This window comes from Diceros bicornis, unplaced genomic scaffold (genome assembly GCF_020826845.1).
Source record: "Diceros bicornis minor isolate mBicDic1 unplaced genomic scaffold, mDicBic1.mat.cur scaffold_93_ctg1, whole genome shotgun sequence".
In the NCBI taxonomy this organism is placed as follows: domain Eukaryota; kingdom Metazoa; phylum Chordata; class Mammalia; order Perissodactyla; family Rhinocerotidae; genus Diceros; species Diceros bicornis.
Genome location: NW_026691823.1, coordinates 1,231,373 through 1,252,751, shown reverse-complemented (window position 1 = coordinate 1,252,751; position 21,379 = coordinate 1,231,373). Strand labels below are relative to the sequence as shown.

At 37.4% G+C, this 21,379-nt stretch overlaps 1 long non-coding RNA gene across 24 annotated transcripts in view; it reads left to right on the top strand.

The window, feature by feature from the left end:
• LOC131403854 (uncharacterized) overlaps positions 1 to 21,379 on the top strand; it is a 132,414-nt gene that overhangs the window by 47,077 nt on the left and 63,958 nt on the right. For 11 of the 24 annotated variants that reach the window (XR_009219591.1, XR_009219585.1, XR_009219589.1 and 8 more), the window contains exons 7-9: positions 1,583 to 1,742; positions 12,260 to 12,341; positions 17,235 to 17,398. This is a non-coding gene — a long non-coding RNA (uncharacterized LOC131403854). Of the gene's footprint in view, positions 1 to 1,582; positions 1,860 to 5,310; positions 5,356 to 6,766; positions 7,532 to 8,465; positions 8,527 to 12,259; positions 12,342 to 17,234; positions 17,399 to 21,379 lie in introns of those variants that run through there. The other 13 variants (XR_009219577.1, XR_009219579.1, XR_009219578.1 and 10 more) reach the window with 13 other exon arrangements.

Below are 21,379 nucleotides of genomic sequence, written 5' to 3'. Positions count from 1 at the left end.
CTTAACTGCATGTAATGCGTTATGTATCCATCCTATCCATCCCACCCCTCCCAATTCACACCATAGCGTAACACTTTTTGAAAAATACTGGTTGTAGATACACTGAGTTGATTCCATAACACACTGTGGGCCATGATGTATGGTTTGGAATTTACTAATTGAAAGATATCAGGTAAAGCTTCCTGGAGAATGTAAACTTTAAACTATAAACTTAGACTAAGAAAATAAGTAGAACGTAGTTAGGCAAAAAGTAGGGGATGGGTGGCAGTGTATGGTTGTATTCTAGGCAGAGAAAACAGAGGTGCAGAAGCCCAGAATTGGAAAGGAATTTGGTGAGATCAGGAAACCGAGAGAAGGGACGGTATAGCTGGAATATATTGGCAGAGTGGGAGAGTGATGAGTGAATCGATATGCATATAAACCAAAGCTATATAGACCATATTAATAATGAATTTTTTGAAAGATGCTAATGGAGGAGGGAGAGGTGTGGACTGGATCACATTGGTTTCACGAACAGGTCAACCTGGAGGCCGGATGGGGAAGAATCTGAGGAGGGGCAAGAGTGGTCATCAGAAGAGCAGTTAGGGGGCTGTTATAGTGGGCTGGGTGAGAGACATAGCAGTTTAGAGTAGGCCAGTGCAGAAGGCTTGGAGGAAAGTAGATGAGATAAAGGTATGTTTATGAAATAAAACAAGAAGATTTGGTGATGCATTGGCTGTGAAGAGACAGTGAAGAAGAATGAGGGGTTAATGACAATAGTTAAAATAATTACTAACATTTTACAATAGTTACTGTGTGTCAGACACTTTCCTAAGCACTTTATATGTTAAATTTGGCCTTCAAACATTTTTCTGAATGCAACTCAAGTTAAGAAATCTATTTTATGTTCTCAGATACACACATGTATTCATAAAACAGTACCTCAGATTTCTGGCTTAACAGTTAGGTAAAGGCTAGTGCTATAACTGAAATAAAGAATAATGGAGAAGTCTGTTTTTGGAGGGGGAAGGGGGGAATGATGAGTTTGATTTTGCATATCGTGAATTTTAGATGTCTGTGTGTGGATCTGAGCTCAGAAAAATAATTTGGGCTATAGATAAAACATTTGGGAATAATCAATGCATAGATAAAAATTAAAGCCTGTGGACGGAGTGAGACAATCTGGGCACAGAACACAGAGTGAGAAGAAAACGAGGTTTACTTTAGAGCCGTGTACAAATCAAATATTAATAGTCAAATTGAGGAGGAAGAGCTGAGAAAGGAGCCTGAAAAGAGTGGCTTAGGACAGAGGAGAATGTCAGGGGAGGGTGTGGTCACATGGTCACAGAATTGAGGTGTTTTGTTTGCTTGTAAAATGACGAGTATATAAGAACGCGTAATGAACTGTGTCAAATACCTCTGTAAAGTCAAGTCAAGTAATAATAATAAAAGTTCCTTCTGGATTTAGAACACGCTTGTTGGTGGTGACCCTAGTGAGAGGTGATCTCTGTGGTGCAATGTGTAAGCGTTGTAAACGTGTGACTTAAACGAATTGTATTTAATCTATGACTAGGTAAAATTCACAAGTTAACATGTTTTTCAGGTAATATTCCCATTTTTGGATAGTTAAAGACCTAGTCAAAATTATAGCTTGGCCCACAAAGTCTGATGTTGGAACTCTGCCAAGTGTGAAGACGTATTCTTCCATCACGGTAAGGATATGTGGATGAGAAGAACCACAACACAATGAAGACAACAGTCAAGTAAGAAAGTTCTTGTATCAGCACAAAGGAAATTTTGCAGGAGTTGGGGAATGAGGAGAAGTTGGAGGCATGGAGAGGGGAGGTGTGGGGAGAGAAGCAGCTGTCATTGTACAAGATGTGTGTACACTCGGCATTCGTGCTGTGCTCTTCAACTTGTAAGGTTTCCCGTGGATGGTTATGGCAGCTGTATGAGAACAAAACGGAAGTTGATACTTTTCTCAGTTGCCTTATACCTGGTCCCTGAAGTTCTAGAGCACAGGGAGGTTGTCAACTGTGTGATGGGACAGATTTTCAGATTAGAGAAGATAGGAGAGAAAGGAAAGGAGAGCACTGAAGACTATTAAGAATAAAAAACTCCTTAAAGAGGATTGCCTACGAAGAGAAGGAGAAGCTAGGTTAGTATTCGGGAGTTTTCTTTGAAATCGAAATATTTCTTTTCTTGGAGAATGGAGATACCTGTTGGTTCACAACCTCAGGAGATCCCCAGATGAAACTCAAAACTGGCCCCCATATGCAGAGGGCAGGGAGAGCCTGAAGAAAGAGGCAGACTACTCCAGATTGGTAGGTGGCAGTTTTAATAAGCAAGGAATCTTACATATGAGGCTTGTCTTGGGAGGCCCCAAGACAAGTAGATACCTGCAACTGCCCACCAGAATCTTAAAAGTTTATATAGAAGCCTTAACAGGGTTCAGTCGTGTATGCTGTCCAGATGGTCTCAGCAACATATTACTCTCTCAAGGCTGTGTCCTTGAAATGACTCCTAGTGTGGGAACGGTGGGCAGAACACACATCCCAAGGGCAGAGGAGGGGGTAAGGAGCCTCCGATTGCTGGTCCAGCTGATAGGTCAACCAGTTGTTCACATCCGCTTGATGACCTCCTCCCACGATACCTCATCTATTGTAATGGGAGAGAAAGTGGAAAAGAAGAGAGCAATTTCAGGTAGGCTTATGGGTATGGTGGTGCAAAGTTGGGTTATCTTCTGAAGGCTTCTATAGTCTCTGTGAAATATATAGATAAATGTAGGCAGTGAGATAACCTCTTGGGAGAGAGAGAAATGACAGGAGGTGAGAGAGCGTCGACAAGAGAAGCCTAGCAGGATTCCTGGGCAGGACTGAAATCCCAATCAGTTTGCAATGGTTTTAATCTCAGATGTGTGAACTTTCCCATCAGCCCCCACAGCTTGCACGGGAGAGACAGATGGTTGGCTGCGTCCTGGATTCGGGTGTTGGGAGAGGTGTAACTAAAGGACAACAGGGAAATTGTGTCAGAGTATTAGTAAAAGAATGACTAAACTAATGACAACAGACTGTAATTGGTAGGCTGGAATTACACACAATGACTTCAAAGTGAAAAAGTGTATCTGAATTTTTCAGTCCTGAACTCATCTTGAGCTGGACCTCCCATTTCCACTAAGGATAGTAAAATAAATTTGCTGATTAAAGATAACTGAATCTTGTACTTTAAAATAGTCTCTTTGGGAACACATATCCCATGAATTCAAAGTTCAGAATTCTTTTTGTGAATGTTTCTCTTCATCTCAAGGAGTCTTGCCTTCATCTTTCTCAGATGGCTTGTTGATAGAGGAGTTCAATACCAATTGGTTGGGGGAAAAGGACAGTTAAATCCACCTTTTGTCTTTATTCTTCTCATTCTCTCTCTCTCCTTGGTTACTTCTCTCAACAGCTGGAGATGCTTACCTCAGTGTCTTGTCTGAATAGGAACTATTGCCATATCACATTACCTTCTTTATTCAGGAACAATATTATGAAACAGGGAACTGATATACAGGAAGAAAGAGAGGGGTTGGTGGATTAATAGTCCCAGTGTGTTAGGAGAACAGATGTAGCAGAAATGGTTCAGGAAACGAGACAGAAGGATAGGCAGATGTGTTCAGGGAGGATGATATTTGAATTTAGTATTGCAAAGCTGGGAAAGTTTTGTAGATGACAGTGTCCAGAGGGCGCCCAGAGGAGTCAACAGATGAGGTAAAGTGGAGATCTTGGAGACAGCAAGGTGGTGATGCAAGACTGCTGTGTAATTTGGGTCAGCGACATTGCCTTGGAATCATCTAAGACAAACATAAGAGTTGGAATGGAGATTGAGACCATGATCCAGAATCTTCAGTTAATGAGGCATGCATTCCAGATGGCAGTGGCATGAATTTTAAATATCATTTTCAGTAGAGACTTTCTGATCACTGTAGAATAATAAATTGAAAGGAGAGAGTATAGTATAGAGGCTTTTTAGAGCTAGCATTCAACAGGAAATTTATAACTATAAAGTGATCAAAGAGAGCAATGTTAGAACTTTCATGCCAAGACTTGCAAAAGAAGATATAATTTCTGATGTATTCTGGAAGTTTTGTCTTTGGTCCCCAAATGTTACATGGCATTGAGTAAATGTTTTCTTCACTTCCAAATAGATAAGAGGTAGGAAAAGTATAGATGAGCAGTTGGATGAAAGGTACCAAGGTGCCCTTCTCTCCTCTGCCCCTTTGCCTCTAATCTGGTAAGGTAGCAAGATTTGGAGTCACCATTGTTACTGCCAACAGCCAAGTCTGCACATATTTACATAACAGAATATGAAAGTGAGTTATGAATAGCAGTCAGTGTCATTTTCTTGTATTTTGATCAAAAAGATTTATAGAAATATCCTTGGACTAATGGACCTTGCTGGAAGTGGTTTCCAGATATCTCACCCTGCTGACTTGGACGTGAAATGCAGGAAAGCAGTGGGGGGTTGTGAGGGGACTGAAGAGACATAGGCAATTCCTGGCTCAATGTCAACTTCGAGAGGCTTTGAAATTTACTGTTTAATTGTAATTAACTAGTTAAGCACTTGATTTAATTACTAGTTGCTTCAATTAGAGGAGAATTTGGTGGGTAATTTTTTTAATTTCCAAGGCTTCATTTAGTGGGTAGATTCTATCTATTATAAAATGCATTTGCATGTAAGACTGATTTCTTCAATTGCTTTTTCATAAAGAATTCTAGAATTGACACTTTGAATAAAGTTCCATATTATGCAAAACAATCTTTTTAAAAAATATATAAACCGAACTGTTCTGATGAATTCACGGAGTTATCATGTGGTCTCTTTATTTACAGTCATTAGAATTTATGCTGTTCTCAGAAATTATACCTTATTACATGGCTTATATTTTTAATGCTAAAGGTGTTGTCTAATTACACCATAATTAAATGTAATTTATCAAATAGAAATAAAGACAAAACCAGTAATCAGAGACTTTTCCTCCATTCATAGATATTTAGTTGAGGTGTATCGTGTAATTAGTTTACCACTGTTTACTCTAGAACAAGTAGAATAAAATTGTCATCATTTTTCCTTTCATCATCTGACAGCACACTTGGAATTCATTTGCATAGGTTTACAATGGAAGTCATTACTCCCATCACAGATCTACTGTTGTATAACCAGCAAGGAAAAAGTGAAGTTTATGAAATGGTAGAGATAAGAAGATGGATTTATTGTTGAATAAAAGAGTTCAAGTTTTCTTTTCTTTTTTGGGGAGCAACTGATGTTCACATAGAACTCTTGTGATCTCAGGTTTGGCCAAATCTCCAAGAAGACAGATCCTATTTACTCCCACACACACAAAGTAGGAAAGACAACTGAGACATGACTTACAAGGGAGATGGCCTGAATCTGGTGCTCGAAACTTATTCCCTCACCCATCCAAAGCAATAAAGTGATTACAGTCAGAGAGGCTAAGCAGTATGAGATTGAAGATTTCTTCAGAATTGGTATGCTCAGTGTTCTTCTCCCTCCCCAAGGTAGAGAAGTGTGTGCGTGTGTTGGGGTGGTGGATTGTTTTCTTCTCATCTCAAATCTATTTAGAGGCACTGCATGGAAACCTCATGGAGACCCATCGATGTGTATCTGTGATTTGGATAATATAGAAGCTGAGGCAGGAGCTGCCTACCAAACAACTAAATAAAAAGAAGGATGCATTTCGGAAGTAAGTACACTCACACCAGTTACTGTCAAAGGTGTATATGTCCAGTCGTACTCTTTCAACAAGATGGGGTTACATTCATCTGTACCATATACATTTAATATAAAAGATTTAGCTTCCCAATGAGCAACTATATAACTGGTTTGAGTTCAGGATAAGGAAGCATCACTACCCCACCTCTCTACCTCGCCACCTCAATCCTTTCTTCACTCTTGGCTTTCTGGAGTAATGGTCTCTCTTAATCCATTTCTAATGGTTAACAGAATGGATGTTGGGGTTGGACACACCTGGAGTAGAATTTTGACTCTATTGCTTACTGATACATGAGAGCTTCTTGCAGTTTACTGAACTTCTTAGGCTTCTATTTTGCCATCTGTTAAATGGAGAAGATTATAGTGCCTACCCCATGGAGTTACTGTGAAAAATCAGTACCTGTAAAGTACTTAGCTCAGTGCCTGGCACATGGTGCTAAATAGATGTTAGCTATTATATAAAATATATATTAAAAATGGTTGTCCACTCTAGAGTAGCCTAGTGTCCCCAATCCTATCCCAAAATACAGATTCAGGAGTTTCTCCTCTGAATTCAGTTGGCAGTCTTGTGATCTCTGTTGGTGTTAAAAAGTCTCGAGTGTTGCTGGGAGATGTCGCACTGAGCAGCTGAATGATATAGAAGGGGAAGTCTCATATCCGTCCTATGGTTAATGGGCAGAAGAGGCTTCTGCATAAAGTCAGGAAAATATTTCTGTTGGTGAATTGAGTTGGCAGAAATATCTGTATGTAGCTACCAAGTGTTCTCACTTAAATGGTTCATGAAATGACCAGCTGCGTCAGTTCCCTGGCACCCCTATGGGTCCGAGGCATTTGAATGTGTCTCTTAAAAAAGTCTTCCTCCAGAATCTTTCACCGCGAAATTTTCCAAAGATTATACTCTGGAAACTGTTTTGGGAGTGACACTCCAGGGGTTTGAATCCTGGTATCCTTTTAACTTCCCTTTCTTAACCCCATCTGAGCCAAAGCTCAATTTCTCCTATTTTTTCCACAACAGGACTTAGTGAGACATTGAGAAAGACCAGATGTTAGCAACAAAAAATATGTTTACATTCCTAGAGGATAAAAAGAGAGTTGGGGAGGCTGTTGCTTTTCAAACCACAGCTCGTGTATAGTTTAAGAGAAAAAGGAGGTACTTTCCCACGATACTTTCTCTTTATGCGTCAGATAGTTTCACTTGTTGCAGAAAAAAAGGAAGTGAGGAAGAGATGAAGTGAGGAGGAGAAAGAGAAAGGAAGGTAGAGAGAATCTTTTTATTGCTTGTTACATATATGCACACATACACATTTATAAATAGCTAGGCAGCCGTCACTCACTGTGTGCTAGGCTCTGTGCTAGGAGCTTTTTTCCTAATCTGAATCTTTCCTTTGATCCTAAAAAAATGGGATCATAATCTCTGGTACATACTAGGAAATTATGGTTCAGAGGAGTTAAATACCTTGCCTAAGTTTACATGGCTAAGTAAGGGGCGGAAACTTACACTGTCTCACTCCAAAGGCCATGCTCTTTGCGCTATACCATGATATCTCTGATTACTCGTTTAGTTAATTTTTATTCCTTATGTAGAGATGACCAAAAAATGGGTATTCATTTGGAAAAAGTAACATAATGATTTGGACATTGGACAAATATCTATCATATCCATCTTGATCCTTTAAAATTTAAACTTCCTTAAGATATCACTATCTGTATTATATTTTGAAAATATTTTTATTTATTTCTCATCTTCATTAAAATGTACCATAATTATTATTTCACTGTTTAACACAAATAAGAAAGAACATAAAAGAAAAAAAGCCTAGTATTTTATTTTATTTTTTTTTGTGAGGAGGACTAACCCTGAGCTAACATCTGATGCCAATCCTCCCCTTTTTTCTTGAGGAAGATGGGTCCTGAGCTAACAACCGTGGCCATCTTCCTCCACTTTATATGGGACTCCGCCACAGCATGGCTTAACGAGCAATACGTCGGTGCACGCCGGGGATCCGAACCTGCGAACCCCAGGCCGCCGCAGCAGAGCGCGCGCACTTAACAGCTTGTGCCACCAGGCGGACCCCAAAAGCCTAATGTTTTTATTGGCGTCAGTATGTGCTTATCTCCAGTGGAATTCATGTATCTTGATGTACATCTTGTTGTTTTTGCTATTACTAAATATCTAAACAATTTTCTATACTTTGCACTTAATTTTATATGTCTTTTTTCCTATTTGTTGCTGACCGGAGCAGCACAGGGACAGATGATGATGGGGCATTATGAGTGTAGTGGAATTCCGGGTTAGGGCCACCGCTATTACATCAGCCATTGACGAGTCACATTTCCATGTGAATATTTTCTAGAATTTTGGGAGGATATAGAAACACTGCTATGGAGAGAAGATAATTTCTACCTTTAAAGTTGCTTAAAACTAGTGTTTTACTTAGGAGTCTTTTCCTTTACATATTTAGGTTAATGTGTCTACATTTAAGAGTTCTTTCCTTTTCAATATTCATGTTTTGGTTTTAGCACCTTTTCCGCGCAAAAAGCAGAAGGAAATTGCTGCCGTCCATTTTCAATTTCCCTTAGGATTCAGAAATTCTGTACGCCAGAAACTTAAATCTCAAAATATTACGGATCCACTTGAGCACTGTCCGAGTGAGGAGGCTGAGGCAGCGGGGTGAAAGTAATGGATGAATGCTTATTTCCTTCTCTCTTTCTAGACCACAAAATCTAGAAGCAGGGTCTTCTGCTTTTTCTCTTGGTGTGGACGACAACTTGGGGCTCCCCCCTTCTCAAAGTGAGCGCTCCAGCAGACAGACAAGAGAAAACCAGTAGGTGAAAGTTATGTCACATCGTGAGTTATTTCTTTTTTGAAAATTATTTTTATTTTCATTTTTATTTGTTTATCGTCCCGCTTGCTCTCAGAGCACACACAACTCAAAAGTAACATAATTGGTTGGAAAGAGCATTGGAAACTTATCTCCCTCCCCATGGATTCCTGTCTCCCAAATTGGAGTCAAGGTTAAAATAACCCGGTGCTGATCGTCATATCATCTAATGCTGTCTAGACACGGTGAAATGTTCTCATGCGCAGTTTTGCAGACAAGAAAAACACAGGTTTGCATAAATTGCTGGCTCAACCCTTCTGTGATATGATTACAAAAGGAGAACTCTGATTTTATTTCTTATATATTTTACAGCAAGGAAAATGAGGGAGTGAAAGCCATTTTGTGGACTCTGTTCCATGGGGCAGGAGCCTTGCTCCGTAGAGTCCTCAATGTCCAGGATGAGGGTAGAAAAAAAAAATTCTATACATGCTCAATTTTAACTGTAGTGTCCAGGCTCACTCTTTCCTCCAGCTCATATTTCGTCTATTTTTTTTGTCATCATATTCCTTGCTGGGCCCCTTCTGCTTAGAGCTCTTTTTAAATAAAGACACTTACAAATTTATTTTTTTTGAGTGATTGGGAAAATCCTTTGTCTCCATTTTCACCTGCTCTATAGCAAAACTTTTGTCATTTGCTTTTTTATTTCTGTTCCTTTCCTTCTATGTACTAGTGGTTTTTGACATAGGTCCTATGCTGGATCCTTTTTCATTATGATTCATCTTGAAAAGACATGAGATCTTCCCAGGTCAGAAGTCTATAGGAGGGGTGTGTGTGTGTGTGTGTGTGAGCACACAAGCGTGCATTTGATTCAGGCTAAAGGGACTGTCTCTGTTCCTAGGTCATGTGTGTGAGTTAAGCGATCCTTCCTTGTGCTTCAGCTGATATATCTGGGGGTGTGGGGCCTCACTTGCTCTCCACCCCCAGCAGAGAGCCTGTGCAATATCTCATTCAGGCCATTTTCTGATCCAGGTCCTACCATATGACATTCATTGGCTAATATTGGTTGTTATTGTTATTACAAAGTTATCATGTGTTTTTGTATTATTAGGATAGTGAAATGTTCTGATTATGTCACTGAGAATTGCTTACATTTAGAATGCCGTGGTTGTCATTTTGTGTAGGGCCTCTATGGCAAAAATCAGATCCCCAAATATTCAGAAATAGTGTTTTCCTGAATAAAAGTATTCAAGTATAACAGAAGTCTATACTTTTAGAAATGAAAAAGACCAATGATTGTTTTTTAAAAGATAGCTCATAGGTTCCCGTGTGGAAAGTTCTGTAGCTAATAAATAGCAGAAAATGAGTGACTTATGCTGTTACAAATTTAAATTATTTTCTCAAATCATATATATACGTAGTAACCAATCAAGCAGATCAGAAGGGCTTGTGATGCAAAGTAAAAATCACTACCCTCTTCTCTCCTACCCCCTGACCCACGGCCCAGAGGAAGTCTTTTACAATTGTTGTTCTGTTTATGATATTCTTAACTAGAAAATGTGATCATGCCTCTATTTTCTGCTTTACCAACTTAATAAAATATCTATTGATTGTTTACTATAAAGAGTCGTTCTCATTTTACCTGTCATTTTTCAGACATTATTTTGAGAGTATAAATTTGAGATTGGGGCAAAAATTAGATCGGTTGAGACAGAACGGGCATGAAGGAGTCAGAGACAACAAAAATTGTCAATTCTGTGGAGTTTTGCTCTAAAGGGGATTGGAAAATGGGTCTATAGTTGGAGAGAGATGTGCAGTCACGAAAGGTTTTTGTTTTCATTTGTTTCGTTGGGACTAGAGAGCTTACATGTTTGTAAGTCAACGGAAATGATCCAGGAAAGATGGAAAAAGTGTTTTATTTGTGCAGAAACTATTCTTAGCACCCTAGCTCTGTCTGTGTCTATGTCTGTCTATAGCTATATATCATATCTACACGGATATATTCATTGAATCCTTACAGCAGCCCTGTGAGATAATATTATTATACCCATTCTACAGGTAGCAAACTTGGGGACTGACAAGTGACATTCTCAAGATCACAAGCTAGTAAGTGGCCATGGATTCAAAGTAGAATGTCTAGATTAAAAACCAGAGACATTGGTCGACTGCCTCTGATACCAGTTCATTTTTAATATTTCTGTTAAGTAGCGTTTACTTCTCCCACTGGAAGACTTTAGTATCTTCTCTTTGTAATTGGCATTCTGAAGTTTTGCACTATTTTATCCAGTTGTAGTTCTTTTTTGTTGAACACCAGAAAGGCAATTTCAATCTAAAAACCATGGCCGGTTCAAATCTATGGGATTCCCTTTCATAGTCCTCATCAGCACTCATCATTATCATCATTCCCTCCTCATTAGTTTTCTGTTGCTATGTAACAAATTACGACAGACTAATGCCTATTTACAATTTCTCAGTTCTTTACGTCAGAAGTTCAGGTGGGTTCAGCTGGGTTCTTGGATTAGGGTCTCACACAGCTGAAATCAAGGCGTTAGTAGGGCTATGTTCCTTTTAGGCTGGAGGGGAGAATCTGTTTCCTTGCTCATTCTGGTTGACGGCAGAATTCATTGTCGTGTGACTGTAGAACTGAGTCTCCTGTTACCTTGCTGACTCTCATCCGGGGACCACTCTCAGCTCCTAAAAGTAGCCCGTATTCCTCGGCACATGGCCCCACTCCATCTTAAAAGCCAGCAATGACATGTTGAATTCCCTTTATGCTTCAAATCTCGACTTTTTCTTCTGCTACCAGCCAGAGAAAATCCTATGCTTTTAGAAGGCTCATATGGTTAGATTAAGCCCACCCAGATTAACTTAAACTCTCCTGATTGACAACCTTACTTACGTCTGTAAAATCCCTTTTGCCATGGAACGTAACATAGTCACAGGTGTGACATCTCATTATATCTTGTCGTATTTACCATTTTCGGGGTCAAATTTGGAATTCTGGGGCTACCATGTCCACTCTCCCTTAATTTTTCTCTGTTCCCTTCCACTGTCGCATGTTGGATTTTGTAGAATGCTCTTCCGTACTGTTTATGTTTTCTTTCATATTTCCCATCTTTTTGTCTTTTTCTTCTATATTTTAGGAGATTTTGTTTTCTTTTCAATTTCATTCTCTTTTGGAGAAATTTAATTTTTTTTTCTAAGAGGTTTTTCTTGTTTAATTTTTAAGCAATGGTATTCTGATATTGTTTTATGGTGTAATATATTCTTGAACTCACTATTACATAATTAAAGATTTTTAAAAGTTGGTTTCTGTGTTCTGAATTACCTGTTTTCTCTGGTGGTCACTTTTACTATGTTTATTTTGAATTTTAGCTTTTATGTTTCTGGAATTATATATAGTGATTCTTCGTTATATGTTCATATTGAGGACAGTGTTATTGAGAGAATGTAGTGGGTTTCCTTTGACTCTTTTTAAATAGGTCTGTTTCTTTAGGTGGTTGAGAATTTCAACTTGGGGCAAGGTATGGGACTAGATGGGGCATTTTACTGATAGACCTTGAGGAGCACAGGTAGAGAGCTATCTGATCAACTGTGGGCCAAAATGTAAGAATAAGAATTTTTGGAGGGTACTCACTTCAGAGTCATACTTCGACTTTCTCTAAACAGATGATTTCAATTTTTTTTAGAGTATGTTATCAAGTGTCATGCCTGGGGGAAAGCCTGGCTGTCTATGCAGAGGCTCTGGAAGAGAAATTAGGTTGCTGACTGGTAAATTTATTTTATATAATATTTTTAATGAATTTTCCTGTTTTCAGTGTTATTTCTCACTTTGGTTCTTTGTTGCATCAGTTGACTTTGAGCCCAAATCCTCCCCAGGTTGCTTTCAAGTGAATATTTTCACAACTACTCAGCAGTATTTTTATGGTATATTATGGCCTGTAGTTTTTTCACCTGTTTCATCTGTCAATCTGCTCACATATACCTTCATCTTTGAAAAGTTTGTTCTAATCTCTTGTATTCTCTGATGCACCTCTCATTCTTTTCTTTGGTAGGAAATTATTTATTTTGTATTTCAAAATCTTCCAAGAGTAGTTGTAGGGGTGGATAAAAGGCAAATACATGTTTCCAGCCTTCCATCTTAGATTGGATGTGAAAGTATGACTTTTTTTTAACAAATAGATGGATTGGTTAAGTATATTCTGAATTAGCTCATTTTAGCATAGTGATTAAGACCACAAGTTTAAAAAGACTTCAGTTTAAAACCAGCTGTACCACTTGCTAGCTGTACCCCCTTTAACTGAATATTTAACCACAGTTACCTCAAGAGTACAATGGTTGAAACTATTAGTTGAGATAACACAGGATTGACATTTAGAACAGAGTATATCCCGTGTTAAGTGCTCAATGAATAGTAATTACTATAATAGCAAGATAATGACAGAGAAATAACTGTGTGATCAAAGTAATATGGGTTATTTGGTTTATACCATTGGTACGATCATTATCATTATCAAATATTGATTGAAACCTATGATGTCATAAGCAATGAGAACACAAAGATATAATGGTAAAAAATTGTTTTTCTCTAAAGATAATTAAAAATAGTTATTGTGTGTAATACTTATGTATTATTTTTATAATGGTATAAGATCTTCCTTTGAGGAAATAGTTCCAATTTTATAATGCTTATGTATATTAAAATATTTCATTAACAGAAATTATTTCAATTAGGTTCTGTGTTTCTTTTCAATGGGTAAACAAATATATTTCTTATTTATATAATTTTTTAAAGGAAACACTTGAATATAATATATATCTGAAATACGAAAGTAGCTTACAACTTACATAATTATTTTAGTATATATAATAAAATAATTCTAATATATATAAATATAGTCTAATAAGTATTATATTTTATATATAATAATAAATACATATATCCTAGGCAAAGGGCCATGTTATTCACTATATCTCTGCTCCCTTGGTCAGACAAAAATTAATTCTAGTTAATGGGATGCTGGATGATTATTAGCTTTGAGGGTAGAAGAATATTGCTTCACTTTGAAGTTCTAAGTCATTTATCACTATGTGCTTGGGAATAATTCTGAGACTTCGTACACTAAATAAAAAGATCAGCAATACAAACTAGATGTATTCTGTTTAGAAATACATTAGGAAAAAAAGGATGTGTAAGTATACAAACAGTGGCCAGTTCACCCTTGGAATTTCATTTTTGCTATTCAAAACATGCTAGGTTATTATCTTAGCTTATGGGAGCTGTGACTTACTACAACATATTACCATGTCTATGGTAGCACTGAAAACATTTTGTCTTTCATGCTACTGAATTTTAGAATTTTTAAATTTCATCTGGAAAGCATGAATATTGTTACATAATTTATCTATTGCTACAGAAAATATATGAATTTACAAACTGGAAATCTTCCATTATTCATACCTTACACGATCTCTTTAGCATTTGTCACATTTGACAACATTTTGTTTAGAACTTCTTTTTGAACTCTCAATTTTGGTTCTTTTCCTACTTTTTTATTGTCTGTATTGCTAGATCTTCTTATACCTTTGATTATCTTCTTACTGTATATCCTTTTTTGAGGAAAACTTATCCACAACAATCATTCAGCTATCATCACAAAACACTAACATTTATCACGCCTGTGAATCCTGCCCAGTCTATTTTCTAAACTGTAATTCTCTGTCTCCTATCATCTATCGTCTATCTTTCTATCTACCTACCTACCTACCTGTCTATTACCAGCTTTTTTACAGCTATTTTACTGGAGATGTCTGCCTGAATGTCCTGGGAGGTATCTAAAACTCACCAGGTTACAAACCAAGAGAAGGCTTATTTATAGCATTCTCTATTCAAAAACGTTCCCCGTTTACTCCGTACAACATGTCCACTGCATCCAACAACAATCTCTGAATCTGCTACTTCTGACATGTTATTAGCAATATCATCAAACCAGTTTCTCAACTAGTAAATTCAGGGTCTTGTCAATGTCTCAATTTTCTTTTTTTTTTTGACTTCAACTTTTACTTTTTTAAAAAAAATTCAAAAATGATCACAACTTACTTTCTTCAGATTTATGACCAAACCATATTATTTTGTATTGAAGATATTTTTTAAATGTCTTCTTATTCCATTCCATTCTGACCTCCACTTTTCAAGTCTTTATTACTTTTTGCATCCTTTATTGTGTTTCTTTTTACCTATTTATATATTCTTAAAATCATTACAGAGAACCTATTATGAGCTAGTCACTGTGCCAGGGACTTACTTCAGATAGTAGTCAAGGAAGCCCTCTCACATGGTGACATTTATGCCAATGATAATGGGAAGATGATCAGAAGCCAAACTATTCTCACATCTCCTCTCCCTTCCAACGCTACTTCCTATCATTCATTCTCCACAGTGACTTCAGATTATTTTTTTCTAACACAGGTCTTTAAACACAAATATTGCTAAAGTGCTCAAATTTATTTAAGGACTCCAATTACTTATGATGTGAAATCCAAATTCCTTTAAGGCAGACCTCTGCCTTCTGTGCCAGCATGGATTCTTTCCTACTCTTTTTTTTGTACTAGGACAAAGATTTGTATTCTCCAACAAAATGTGAACAAAACAACACAACATAAAAATAAAAACTGTATGTTTTACATTGTTCTTTGCACGTGCCTGAAATGCCCACCTACTCTTGTATGCCTACCTCATCCTTCAAGACTCATCTCAAGCATAACATCTTCAATGAGGCTTCCCTGAGAGAATTAGATTCTTCTCTATGCTCCCACATGCCCTCAGCTTCTAGAAAATACCTCTATTATAGCACTTCTCACATTAAAATTCAATCATCTTTTACATGTTTGTTTATTCAACTAGATTGAGCTTATTCAAGTCAGGGACTGAGCTATTCATTTCTGCTATTTCTGGCATTGAGCACAAAGCCCGGCCTATTCGATATTTATTACAAGTTTGATGAATGGTTAGATGGACGGATGGAGAGATAAATGACAAAAATTTGTTTTTTTCCAAAAATAATTGCTTTGAATATATCATTAGTCTTGCTCTCGGGATTTCAATGCCAACAGTTTCAAGAGATTTCAATGACATGACTTTTCTGACCCTAGAAATAAATTTCTATATTTTACAACTCCAACACAAAGAGCTTATAAAAACTTCTCAAGTTGTGCATTAGATTCTTTTATATTTTTAAGATTTGAGGCATGGAGGGAGGGATTAATGGAAATTCAAAGTGGGTTTGAAGGACATAGTAGTTACTTGTAAATAAGAACATTCTGTTTATCTTCTTCTAGTTCACTAAGGAAAAAAAATGACCACAACACTGGGGAAAAATAGCTCGTGCATTTTAAATCACAACAAACAAAACTAATAAACAGCAAACCACAGAGACCTGTCAGCTGAAAGGAAGATACAGCATTCATTTTATAAACAATTCACTGGCATGTCAACAGACAATCTGGCAGGGAAAGAAAGTGAACAATATTTTTCAAGAAATATCTATTTTGCTGAATAAATCTTGAGCAAAATATTGTGTGAACTGTATGGATATGGAGTAAGGGCCGTGCAAAGTGAAGAGTTCATATTTCCAACATGAAGTATTTTTTTGTTGTTGAGATACATTTCCTTTGAAATTTGAAAATTATTCCAGTGTCATTAATAGTAACCCCTTTTCTACAATAGAACATTTAAATAGATGTTACAAAAGATTCTTCTCTTTCTAATAATGATGAGTCAGGTATGGTGATAGAAATAGTAAGATACAGGCAATTATCTTCATATTAGCAGTATGATTCAGGGGATAACAGAAGGAAGCCATAACATTGAAAACAGTTTAGAATTATTAACATGGAGACCAACTGATGTGATTATCCCCTCAACTTATCAAGAATTACAAAGATGATCAGATTGAACATTTAAAGTAATAGGATCCTTGTCATAGATTGAGTTCTCCCAAAAGAAGATTCTTAGATTTTGATTTAGGCACAGAGTATTTATTTGGGTGGTGATCTCAGAATGCTGGAGTGAAACAGTGGGGGGAGTGAGACGGGGATGGAGGGAAACCCAATCAAAAGTGGGTTCTTGAACTGGTTATAACTCTAGGCAACTGGGCTCAGTCTTACTGGGGACCCTTTGGGGAACTATGTAGAATGAATCTCAGAACAGTCCCTCCAATGAATATGAGGCTGGGACATCCCCCTACTGACACCCATCTTTCACTGACTGAAGGTTGCTCCTGGAGATGTATATTTACCGCACTTATGGACTGTGCCTTTAGAGTAGGACACTTTGGGAGCTTGAGGAGGGGAGCCTACAGTATGTGCAAGAACTGTCCATCACAGCTATAGCTGAAGGTAGAGCTGGTCCTACAGTGTGTGGTGTGGGGCACCAACAGTATCCAATGTATATGTTCATTTGCATTTAAATTTATAATTTCTCAAGCAGCTACTTTAAATATAAGGATGTATATTTCTGTAATTTAATTGCTCTGAGATCAAAAATAACCCAGTACTTAAAAATTTGCAAAATTTGAAACAAATTTGGAAAAGTCATAATGTGCCACTCATGACACATATGTGGTAAGTACATTCTAACATCTTGTTGTTGCTATTAACTAACAGGCTGGAGATAATTTGCTCTATGTAATTCTGAAGACATCATTTCAGTGAAGATCTCTTCTTGTAATTCTTCAAGACGTTTTTCTTTGAGGGGATCATGCTAACAAAATGGAAAAATGCTTCTGACATCTAAAAGAGTATCTTTGCCATCCATCCTTTTGTTGTAGGTAGAGCAGAGCTCCTCTTGGGCATTGGAACAGTAACTAATTTTTCTTTTCTTTTTGCTACTAAGCTATGTCTTAGATCCTCTATAAATATTATGTCATCAAACTTTTAACTTACAATAGTCATAAAATTTTTCAACAAATATGTATTTCATTGTGAATAAGTCTTGAGCAAAATATATGTGAACAGAAGTTGGTTACCCTGTTTCAGGCGCTGTTCTAAGGAAAGTATCTGTATTAACATATTTAACCTTAATTAAAATACTGTGAGGTAAGAAGCATTATTTTCCTTATTATGTAGGTAATGAAACTGAGGCACAGTAAGGTTAAGTAGCTTCCTAAAGGTCATAGAGTTGCTAAGTATCTGAACTAAATTTCAGACCCGACTGTCTGATGCTGGAGTCTGTGCTTGTTAACAAAGCTACTAAGTGGCAATATCAGGATTTAAATCAGAGGGTAATTTAAACCTGGATTGATCTGATTCCAAAACCTATATGTTAATGGTTATTCTGCATCATGTTGCTTCAAAATCACCACTTCAATCCTCCTCTGTTTGTCCAACAGACTGAGTTTTCGAAGTGCAAATGGTGTCGCATCTCACCTCATCATTTGTCTATTTGAAACCCTTCAAGCCTCCCCATTACTTGAAGGATCAGGCTCAGTTCCCTTTTAGGTAGTTCCTTTTTACCTGCTGGCTTCACACGCTGCCAATCTTTGAATGCCACATTCTAGTCACATTGATTTTCTTGCAACTACTCGTTTCACACTTCCCTACCTCCATGATTTACACATGGTACACATTTACACATCTTTGGAATCCTTCTCTGACTTCACTTGGTTTCACCCCATTTTTCTTTATAACATTAACTAAGGTATAACCACTTTATGAATATTGATTTTCATCTGAGGCAGGAAACGTTTTAAAGTGAAATGAGACACTATTAAAAAGCTATGTCAAGACAAGTGTAAACCAGCACTGCTCAGGGGAATATGGGACTCATGGTCACCCCATTGATGAAGGTCTTCCTGTCTCCTCATCTCTCCTAATTTGAGTTAGGTACTCCTTTCTGTCCTTGTATCTTATCAATGTTATATGCTTTTAACGCGCTACTGAAATTAACCCTTTTTGAGAGTCTGTTTCACTAGAATGGAAAATTATTGAGGATAGGAGTTTTATTTCGCTCACCTTTGTACTACTTTCCAAGCTCAATTGATTGTAGGTACTCCATGAGTATTTGTGTAATGAATGGACTCAACGTACATTTCCAAAAGCTAACTACAGCAGGAGAGGACAGGTTTATAGGACTTTGGTTTAGTATACAGAAGTGGTAGCACTGGGTACTGGTGGGACTGATGTAAAAGGGATGGCCAAATTAGTGGAGGTTAAATCGGATTAATTTTTTGGCAGGGCTAAGGATTAGGGTTTGGTCTCAGATGGAGAATTATCTGGTTTGAGGTGAGATTATATACTTTTGTCAAAACTGGATTAGTGGGAAGGACTGAGGTTACAGTGAGGGACGAAGGTAAGAATAAGAAATGCACGCAGCCCAGAAGGTTTGGCAGGGTCGGAGCTAGTATCAGCTTTCTCTCATAGTGAATTTAAACATGTCAAAATAATAGTATCTTAAAGTAATAATCATTTCCTTCTCTGTGTTCTGATTATATGTGCATATAATAGATATATGTACAAATGATTATTATGTATTTCTACTGCTACATCATATTGTATATGTGTGTGTTGGTATCTATTTGATTACATACTTGTTTCCCCCATTAAGCCATATGCTTCTTGAAGGACTAGGGACTATGTTTTACACATACTCTTTTTCTCTTTCCACCAGATCCATTGATGTGCCTGACATATAGTAGACATTTAACTAATCCTTTTAAATAAATGAAAAGTTTTCTCTATTTAACTCAGTCCACTTTCTATGTTTGATCCATCAAACTGCTGATTGTATCTTCACTAAATATGTGTTCAATTAACAACAATAGAATGTAATCTTATATTTGTTTTTGGCTAACTGATGAATTTATATTTTTCCATTACTCTACTGTAAGCATCATGAGGGCAAAAGTTATGTCTGTTGTGAATATTTGTATCCCTTCTGGTGAATATAGTGATTGGTACATAATAAAATTATTTTTAAAAATGTTGCATGAATGAAAAGTTGAAATGTGCAGATTTATCTTTGAAGAGGATAGGGTCTTTGGTGGGCTGACTTGGGTTTTCTAAGTGGAGTCCTCTCTCACATTTTTCATCCAGGATCTTCTCTATTCTTTGGACAGTTCTAGTGGCTGAGAAGTCAGTTCTTGCCTATGATAGTGAAAAATGTCGTATTTTCCTTGGTACCATTCTCATGACTTTTTCCCCCCCTGAGGTTATGTGTGTGGAAGCTTCAAGTTCAGAGTTAATTCATACATTTTGCAAGTATTTATGAAGTGGGTTAGTTATTTCTAGCATTCTGCCATCTTCCCTTCCTGGTCTGTTTTTTTCTGTTACTGACATCCTTACTCTAAGATCTTAGGTCAAGTGACTAGCTCCTCTCTCCCTCCTGCCCCTGACCCACTCTTTTTGAGAAATACTTCATGTGTTGGAATTATGACACCTTGAGTCTCGCCTTAAGTGAGAGGGTGGGAAGTGAGATGCAAACTACAAGCTTGAACTTAAGCTCTTACCAAATTTCCACTCTTATCTTTTAATAGATGTTTATTGAATAAAGGAATGAACCAATGGAGACTGAAGCAAAGATAATTGATAACTAAGATCTTAGGCAGCATTTATTAAGTAGCATTCAGGGGTGAAAGCCATGCTTTACTGAAGTTTTATATTTCCCATTTTTTGTTGTTATTGTTTGGTTTCTGATAGGTAATGCTTTTTATTTTTTAAGAGGCTAGTTTCTCCTCTGAATATTAAAAAAATATAGAATTAATTTAAAAATTACATATTACTTTCCTTTCAAATGATCCTTAGATAAAAGAATCTAGACAGTCATCTATGCTTCAGTCTAACCCAAGGCAGGAGCAATTGTCCTCTCTTGCTACTTTCCATTATTTCTGAGTCATTATGCACATAGTTCCACAGTCATATCACAGTTTGAAGAGAGAAGATAATACACCAACTCATCCAGAAAAAACCTCATATTTAATACTCATATGCTTAGCGCACGTTATAACAGTTTTATTCTGTAGTATACAAAATATAGCATATTATTCAATTCGATCATTCATTCAACAAGCATTCCCTGAGTGCACATTGCGTGTCAGGTACTATGCCAGAGTTTGGGATGTAGAGGAGGATACAAGGTTGACCTACAGTCCTCGAGGAACTTTGGTGGAGAAGACAGGTACAATGCAACTGGATTAAAGGAGTAGGGAAAGAGGATGATATTTTTTTCTTCTTGAGAAGATCATAGACAGTGATCTTTAAAACACACACAAAGTAAAAGAATAGATATTTGTTTGAGAAAGCAGAGCTGAGCGGCTGGAGAATAAAGGAGAGGCCAGTGGGGAGCAGAGTGACTTGATTTGGGGGTTTTAAACATCGTGTTGCGGAGACAAAATGATGAAGGCTGGCCTGCCGGGTGGAGAGACCGAAGTAGGTTGATGCCTGTAATACGCTAACCAGGATGTGACGAGCGTCTGAAGCAAAGCTCTGGCGATGTGATCGAGAGGAGGGGGAAGTAGGGGGCTTGCTTAAGAGCAAAAACCCATTTCACGTGTGTGGTGAAGGCGACTGAGGGTTTCAGGAAGGCCCCGCCAGTGCTGGCTTCTTGCTGCTCGAGCGTCACGATCTTCTCTTGACCTAACGTTCCCAGGCAATCTTTCTCCAGGTTGCCACAGTACTTTTTTCCTGAAAGTGTATATCTTACAAGAATATATGGCGCCGTTAGAATATTACCTCGGAATGGTCACACCTAAGGGAAAGTGTGATAATTTTACCCATATTGGTAATGATAGTGAAATACTCACCCTGGAGAAGAG